The sequence below is a fragment of the Suncus etruscus genome, chromosome 12 (assembly GCF_024139225.1).
Source record: "Suncus etruscus isolate mSunEtr1 chromosome 12, mSunEtr1.pri.cur, whole genome shotgun sequence".
Lineage (NCBI taxonomy): Eukaryota > Metazoa > Chordata > Mammalia > Eulipotyphla > Soricidae > Suncus > Suncus etruscus.
In genome coordinates, this window is record NC_064859.1 from 84,420,352 (window position 1) to 84,429,819 (window position 9,468).

The 9,468-nt window shown below is 35.1% G+C and overlaps 1 pseudogene; it reads left to right on the forward strand.

Moving 5' to 3' along the window:
• The first annotated feature begins 9,141 nt into the window (after nt 1-9,141).
• On the forward strand, nt 9,142-9,240 carry LOC126025284 (uncharacterized; annotated as a pseudogene).
• The last annotated feature ends 228 nt before the right edge of the window (nt 9,241-9,468 follow it).

Genomic DNA, 9,468 nt, shown 5'->3' on the forward strand with positions numbered 1-9,468 from the left:
GTCTGTTGAAGGGCATCTTGGTTGCTTCCAGTGTCTTGCTATGGTAAATAGTGCTGCAATGAATATAGGTGTAAGGAAGGGGTTTTTGTATTGTATTTTTGTGTTCCTAGGGTATATTCCTAGGAGTGGTATAGCTGGATCATATGGGAGCTCGATTTCTAGTTTTTGGAGGAATCTCCATATTGCTTTCCATAAAGGTTGAACTAGACGGCATTCCCACCAGCAGTGGATAAGAGTTCCTTTCTCTCCACATCCCCGCCAACACAGCTTGTTCTCATTCTTTGTGATGTGTGCCATTCTCTGTGGTGTGAAGTGGTACCTCATAGTTGTTTTGATTTGCATCTCCCTGATGATTAGTGATGTGGAACATTTTTTCATGTGTCTTTTGGCCATTTGTATTTCTTCTTTGTCAAAGTGTCTGTCCATTTCTTCTCCCCATTTTGTGATGGGATTAGATGTTTTTTTTTCTTGTAAATTTCTGTCAGTGCCTTGTATATTTTGAAGGTTAGCCCCTTATCTGATGGGTATTGGGTGAATAGTTTCTCCCACTCAGTGGGTGGCTCTTGTATTCTGGGCGCTATTTCCTTTGAGGTGCAGAAGCTTCTCAGCTTACTATATTCCCATCTGTTAATCTCTGCTTCCTTCTTATCCTTTCCTTCCCTTTCTTCACTACTTGCCAATAAGTCTGTTTTTACTTCACTGCTGATCTTCCCCTGATATTTTTTTCTGTGAGTGAAGGTGACAGATCAGAAAAGCTTGGGTAAGATCTAGGACTGACTCTCCTTTCCGGTTTAATTTCTTGCTCCAGCCAAGAGTCACAGTTCCCCCAAGAAACCCTAAATATCAACTCCCAAACAGGGCAGACCAAGTCTGACACAGCTTAATGACCGCCTAGTGGGGTTGGTGAGAGTTGAGGTCCATGCAGTGGAGGGTCACTTTGTAGACTTACTAGTTCTAGATCCCCCAGCTTTTCCTGGTGGCATAGGTAGGGACAGAGAAAGCAGCAGATTCCCTTCTCGAAGCTACTGCTTTTCTTTTCCCCACCTTATTTATGTAAGTCACCGGGAATCCTTCACTGTCATCAAAAGTTATAAAAATTCCTCAGCCCCAGACGATAGTTTTTTTTTTTACAGAATAGTAGAACAGAAGTAGGAAAGAATGGTATATCCAAACATTCTGGTTGACCCACATTACCTCTCGCTCACCTTTTACTGACTAGAGTGTGGCAAACAGTGCTTGTTCTTTACTGATTCCAAGTCAGATGAAAAGAATGTTTGGTTTTGAATATCCTGTGACTAGACATGCAAGTCTTTATCAAACCTCTCACCTAAACTCTACACTTTAGTAATTGTATAGGTGACACTTTGCTTTTATAGCTGTTTGCTGATTCTTTGCTTTATTTTTTTTATTATTTTGTTTTATTTTTTTTTTTATTTTAGTTGGAATTCACATAGGAATAAAAGGTATCTGCTATGTTTCCTCTTGAACTCAAAGAATTCCAGAGAATAGCTTCAGATACCATTCAACCCAAGCCTTTTATTATACACATGAGAAACCAGTTCTCAGCTGAGCTGCCAACTTCATATATTGAGATAATAATGAGAATGGAGTCAGAAGCAAACTTGGGTAACATAATGCCACAACCAGAATTTTATCTAGGTCTCTTGAACTTAAAGGAAGAGAGAAGAAAAGAAAGTGAAATAAAAGAGGCAGTAGATTTTGGGGTAGGAAGAAGAGATACACAGTGGTTAGCTTTAACAAAATTAAAGTTTGAAAGTTATCTCCAAAACTTATATTTATACCCAAAATGCTATGCTTTAAACTTTTGTACTAAGTATCATCTTTTATAAAATTTATTGATATTTTAATAGGTGCTTATATTGCTTAATCTCCTCAATGCTAACTTCAGATTACAGAAATTATTAAATTTATAAAGTAAATTAATAAATGTACTCTTTGTTTTATATGAAACTATTATCAGTGAGTTTCTAAGAATAAACGAGCTGAATCAAGTAACTAGTATAAAATAATTTATTGAAAACGAGAATAGAATTTTTCCCACAAATTTTAATGAAAATTACTTAGAGACTATCTTAAGCAACCTATTGAAGTAATATAAATTATTTATATCTCTTAGTAAAGCAACAAATTGATAAGAGTACAATCTTTCCTTTTACTCAAATAAAACCTGAGTGACCTCAGTAACTTTGGGGGTAACATACTTCATGAAATTATTTTAGCTTTACTTTTTCAAAAATGTCAGTTATTGACACTTAAAAATTCAATATGATAAACTGAATTTTTAAAAATTAAAAGTAAATCAGGGGCCAGAATCTTTTATTTTATTTTATTTTTTTTATTTAACCAACTTTATTACATACATGATTGTATTTGGGTGTCAGTCATGTAAAGAACACCACCCATCACCAGTACAACATTCCCATCACCAATGTCCCAAATCTCCCTCCTCCCCACCCAACCCCCACCTGTACTCTAGACAGGCTTTCTATTTCCCTCGTACATTCTCATGAATTGGATAGTTCAAAACGTAGTTATTTCTCTAACTAAGCTCATCCCTGTTTGCTGTGAGCTTCATGAGGTGAGCTGTAACTTCCAGCTTTGTTCTCTTTTGTGCCTGAAAATTATTATTGCAAGAATGTCTTTCGTTTTTCTTAAAACCCATAGATGAGTGAGACCATTCTGCATCTTTCTCTCTCATACATCATGTCTGCACTTGGCTAGTACCATAGACTTACTCTGTTCTTAAAAGAGATATAAACCAAGTCATGAAAAAACAATGGGTACACTGGCTACACAGTTAAAAACTGGCAATCTTGGGAGAAAGGGCAGGTTGATTCCTGCCCCTTCCTTCCCTGCCAAAGCCATGCTTGGTGCACCCATTACTGAAAATCACTGCTTTGCCAATGTCCCTGCTTCACCACTTCTCTACAACCCTTGGTAGAGATACCAATCGGATCAAAACTTCAGTATATAGGTATTTGAGGTGATATCACCAGTACTTTATATGAATGAGTGTGGACACCTTCTTCCAATTCTCATACTTTCTGAAGAACTGAGAACAGAAAGAAATGTCCCACAAAAGCCAGAGTATCAGGAATAGTGCTTGGGTTTCCTGAACCTCCCAGCCGCATTTGCATTCTAGGCTGCATAATGACTTTATGTTTGTTTAATACTGTTATTTCCATCTCAACATGACAATGTATAGCTGAAGTCACCTAATATTCAGAAACAAATTAAATAACAGAATTGTTAGATGTAGTCAAGAGCTTATTAAACCTTCAGACAATGACTTAATGACTCATCGGTGAAACAATAATTTTTACAAATTTGCTTGTTACTGTACTTTTTAAATTTTCTTCTCTCTTTTTTCTTGTCTTTTAAAAATAATTTTACTCCCATATATCTGAAAAACATATATTATGATCAAATATGTAAACTGTATGATAATACTATATGATACATGCTCTATAAAGAAAGTAAATTTTTTAAAAAGTAAATCTGGCTTTGTATATAAGCATATTTTTAATTTTAAAGTAAGTCTCTCAGATGCATTTGAGTAAAGGTTTTTGGCATTTGGGGTATTGACACAGATACAAGACATTGCTATATAATAGAAACTTATAATTGGTTTTTGTGGAGTTGCATCATCAGAAACCTATCTAGTTGACATAATTTAATTGCATATACTTTGAGGAAAAGTTTATAAAGTTTCTTCTACTCTCTCCCACATAAATGTGTAGCCTTAGGGGAATTGAGGAAGGGAGATGTAAGTATGTTCTACTTGTGCTTGAGCTCAAAGTTGTGTGTCACTCAAAATATAAGCATCATGTTTAAAATCAAACATACAAAGAACCATGAAAATGGAATATATTCTCAAGAGAAAAGAAAATAAATTGAGCCCCACTCTGAGAAAAACCAGATGTTAGAATGAGCAAACAATGACTTTCAAGTTGTTATTATAAGTATGCTCAGTGAAGTCAAAGAGCATGCTTTCTATGAATAAAAGGCTGAGCAGAGATAAGAAATCACAGAAAAGAAATAGATAAGAGAGAAAATTCTAAACTTAAAAATTATAAATTTATAATATTTTAGAGAAATATTATGTATTTTACTAATAAGTATATATTATGTATTATGTAAAACTTCATGCATTTAATGGCCGAAATGAAATTATGACATGTAATAAATCTGAAGATAGGACAAGAGAAATTATTCAACATGAAGAACAGAAAGGAAGAAAGAAAATTATGAAAACTCAGGAAGGCCCAAGGGATCTCTTAGAGATTATCAAACAGTGCAGCATACAAACCTGATGAAAGACAAAAATTTACAGAAACAAGCTGTTAAATGAACAGCAAGAATTATAAAATCGAAAGTCAATGTTATAATATTAATATGTGTCCAAGCTGTTAAAAATATTTATATTAATAAATGTTCGGAGTCACACAAATTAATCAAATAAAATTTGGTGAGAAAATGCAAAATGTAAATTCCAGAATTTTAAGTTAATATAATAAATGTATATCACAAGGTGCACATCCCAGTATAAAGAGTAGGCATCGCTTTATATATACTCAGTCACAAAGATTGGCCACCTATGGACCTAAATAGGCTCAGAATATTTTTAAAGACTTCATATGAAATTAGATTACATCTCTAATGATAATTCTGTATAAATTGATTTTAAAAAAGTGACTTTAATTTATATGGATTAAAATAGAAAACATGTTTAAATAACTAATTGTCTAGAGAGAAAAATAAATGAAAAGCACGCTATCCAAATTTATGTGCTTCAATAAAGTAGTTTTTAAGAGAAATTTATATGATCAAATCATCTATTAAAAATAAAACAATTGGGAGCAGGAGAAATAGCACAGCGGTTGGGCGTTTGTCTTGCACACAGCTGACCCAGGATAGACCTGGGTTCAATTCATGGCATTCCATAAGATCGCCCAACCCGGAGTGATTTCTGAGCACAGAGCCAGTAGTAATGCCTGAGAGTTACTGGATGAGGCCCCAAAATTAAAGAAAAAATAAAAATCAATAGGCTGGTTGATACAATACAACAGGTAGAACACTTGTTCTATCTTACATGGCTGACTTGGGTTTGATCTCAGATATATAATGAGCCTAGCCAGCCAGTGGTATCCCTGAGCACAGAGCCAGGAATAAAACATGAGAAACACCAGTATGGCCCCAATAATAATAATAATAATAAATATTAATACATAATAACTAATAAATAATAATAAATTAAACAACTAAAAGCATAGGTAGAAAGTAAATTGAGTATAATAAAAATAATCAAAGGTAGGGGCTGGAGAGATAGCATGGAGGTAGGGCGTTTGCCTTGTATGCGAAGGATGGTGGTTCAAATCCCAGCATCCTATATGATTCCCCAAACCTGCGATTTCTGAGCATAGAACCAGGAGTAACTACGGAGCGCTGCCTGGTGTGACCCAAAAAACAAAAAATAAAATAAAAATTAAAAAAAAAAAAAGAATCAAAGGAGAAAAGTACAGATAAATTAGAAAAAAGAAAAAAAAAACATTTTTAAAGATGGGGTTGGAGCGATAACTCGGCAGGAGGACATTTGCCTTGTATGCATGCAGCTGAACCCAGGATGGACCTGAGTTCGATCCCGGCTTCTCATATGGTCCCCCAAACCAGAAGCGATTTCTGAGCACATACCCAGGTGTAATCCCTGAGTGTCACTGAGTGTGGCCTGACCTAGGACAGATAGTGGTTCGAATCCCAGAATCCATATGGTCCCCCGCGCCTGCCAGGAACTATTTCTGAGCCTCAGTTACAGGAGTAACCTCACCGGTGTGACCCAACCCCCCCCCCCAAAAAAAAAGATAGATAGCAAGGGATCAACAAATGTCCAAAGGCAAGAAAATTGGAGAAATGGTCCTCAGAACTGAGTTGCAAAAGGATACTTTGAATATAAGGTGACTTTAAGATCTTGGCGTGGAAGGAAATAGGAACTCTGGTGCTGTGTTACTAGTAGAAACAAACTAAGTCAGTTGCCAGAAAAGACAATAATTGAACTAATTAAATTGTTGTAGAACAACCAAAAAAAGAACGTTATTTGCTTAAAACTTTTTATAAAATTAGTATAAATTGATGCAAAAATCTGATGAGAACAGTATAAGAAAGTGAAAATTTTGGACCAATCTAATTTATAAATATACCTGAACATTTATTCATACATATTATAAATACTTTTTGAATATTGATAAATGAAGCAGCTCTGAATTAAAAGTTCCATTACACATATATGTGAAAATTAGTACATTGTTGTCAAGTGGAAGTTTTCCTTGACCTACAGAATGATGGCAGGATCTTCTTCTTGTCTTTGAGTTGGGTGCAAGATTCTAAAAGCTTAGAACAAAGTTATATATTCAAGTATCTCCACAAACTGAGGCAGATAGCATAAACTGTCATTCAGGAAGGGCATGGAAAGGACACATTTAAGTTCTAATTTTGTCTACATGAGTACAATCCATCTCAAGGCAATATAAAGAACCTTAAAGTTTCATTGAAAAGGTTGAAAAGTCAGAATTGAGTGCAATCTTATGAGATTGCTATATTATGGCATACTTTGGGAAGCAAAAGAAAGGGTCCTTCTTCTATGTCACACCAAGCAAAAGCCTTTGAAACAGCTCCTTAAAAAATCCCTCATCTCGGGGCCGGAGAGATAGCATGGAGGTAAGGCATTTGCCTCTCATGCAGGAGGTCATTGGTTCGAATCCCGGCGTCCCATATATGGTCCTCCCGTGCCTGCCAGGAGCAATTTCTGAGCCTGGAGCCAGGAATAACCCCTGAGCACTGCCGGGTGTGACCCAAAAACCACAAAAAAAAAAAAATCCCTCATCTTGGGAACTGTATTGATTACTATCTAGGATGACTGTCTAAAAGTTTCTGAAAAGTAAGAAATTTATTTTGGAGAGTCTGGGGTTAGTATAGATGGTGATTTCTAGGATGAACTCCTATTCCTTAGTTTGGTGAAAGCAGTACTGAGAATGTGTTTCCTATAGGAGATTTCAGTCTCATAAAATGAAGTCATATGCAGATTAAGGTAAAGATCCTTGACCAAAAGTGCTCAGAGAAGAGTTGATGACACCCCTGTGTTGTAGTGGCTGTCTAGAAGATATCCTGAAAGAGATTGTGAAGGAATAAAATGAGATGCTAGAAACACACCAAGGTTGCCTATCTACAATGCCATTGAAGTAACTGAAAAGGAATTCCAATTTATTACTAAATTTACTATACTCAGAAGTTAGCACAGGTAGTAAGGACAATTCCTATCATCCTAGACCAGTGTATCTCAACCTTTTGACCTTGATTTCTTCCAGTGCCTAACCCCTACTGGCTAGTCCTCTGATCTAATGCAAGGGACCCTTGTTTCCATGCTTTTCCTTAGAATTATCCAGGGGTTCACTGAAGAGTATTAGGGCCCTTTATTAAGAAATACTGACTTAGGCCAATCCTTAAAAGTTTAGTCATCCCAGGTTGGAAAGATCAACAGAGTTAAACTCATCAAGAGACAGGTTTCTCAGTAATTTAGATAGCATGCTCATAATAGTCAAAACAGTTTTTTGATGTAAAATTTCTACAGTTACCCAAAGTGCCTGAAACCGATCCCCAACACTCACTGTTTTTAAAACATAAAGAACTAAATAATGGTATACTTACTTCTATGCTAAGATCCTCCCCATGTGGAAAATTTCTTCCCTTTCTTCTCTACTTTCCAGTAAACTTTTCTACTTTCTAAAAATAAATGAATAGATAACTAATAGCATTTGTTATGGGTCAGTTCATGTTTGTATAACAGTACTTAAATATAAAACTTCTCTGCAACTAGAAATAATTAAACTGTTGAAAATAAATCATAGTTATTATCATGTCAAAAATATTTGATCAATATTCTAAGTGAATTTTTATGATTAAAAATCTGACAAGTATCTTTTGAACATCTCAAGAAAGCATCACAAAGCTTTTATTATTTTACTTAATGGAAAGTTTTATATTGATAAATTTGTTAAATAAAAACATTCTTTTATTTCTAGAATCAACTCAACTTACTTTTGGTATTAGTTTTTTTTTAACATGTTGCTCGATTTAGTTAGCTATATATCTCATTTGTGAGTCTATCATTCTAGGTAAGATAGCTTGATAGCTTTCTCTTTTATATTTTAGTATTGAGATTTTTCTAGCTTCAAATATATTAAGATTCAACTTTATTTTATACTTTGAGATATTTTATATAATATATACAGATATTTAATTTTGGAGCCTCTGTAGGAATTACTAAATAGAACACTCTGGATCTATGACCGTTTTCCTTTGAGTTTATTAACATCATTTTATGTTGGATTGGTACTACTAAACCTAATTATATTTTAATTCTAATTAGGTTTTCTACTTTGAAGGCTGGGGGATAATGCATGATAGAGACAGAGGAGGTAAATATAGAAGGGGAAAAATCCACACATAGAATGCTTTGCCTCTAAATTAAAAACGTCCTCCAAATCTTTTAACTTTTGACTTACAAGAGCTCAAAGAAAAGATAGTTTTGAAGGGTATGGGACAGGGTCCAGATAGAATTGTTAGAGAATATCAGTGCTGAGATGAAAGTTCCAGGGCCATCTGGATGTCACCATGCCCTCTGGCAATCCTGGGAGGGGCTAGAGGAAGGTGGCATCCTGTGGCAGCTTATTTTATGGCTTATTTAAAAATGTTGGAGGAAGGACTCTGGGGACCACATTTCACCACACAGCCTTTAGTGCTCTGAAGTCTTTTGGCTGATGGCCACCATGAGGCGAAAGGTCAGGGAACAACTGTGACTGCTCCATCTCATGCTTGGAGTTTTGGGGTATTACAGTAACTTTATTTTTGGAAACAGATTCAAAAGTGGAAAAATCTTTGACTGTGATGTCCTCATTTCTTCCTTAGGTACAAATAGAAATAAGACAAAAATTTGGTCACTGGCTATATAGGTGGATACAGCCAAGATAGGATTGAGGCAGATATGAACTTTGAGAGGGTGGTTTAAAAAGAAGATGTGGATTATATTCTATCTCTGGGGAAAATCAGCAGCCAGTCTCTAAGTGAAGAAAAAAATGTGTTGTTAGCTTAATTGGAATGATACAGAGAAGATTAACATGGCCCTTGTGCAAGAATGACACACAAATTCGTGAAGCGTTCCATATTTAAAAAAAATACAGTTGACTAGTCACTCTCCATTGGTCTCTGTGAGAAATGAGTTTCTAGAGTTCAGGATGAATATTGCGAGAGGCTTATGTAAAATTATAGGACATTATATATCTTTCTTAATGTTGGCATAACATTTCAGTGGACAATCCAGGATCATTCTCCATATCTTTATAGAAAAGTAAATTATAGAACTAAAATCATTGATCTGGTGGTGAAACATTGTCAAGT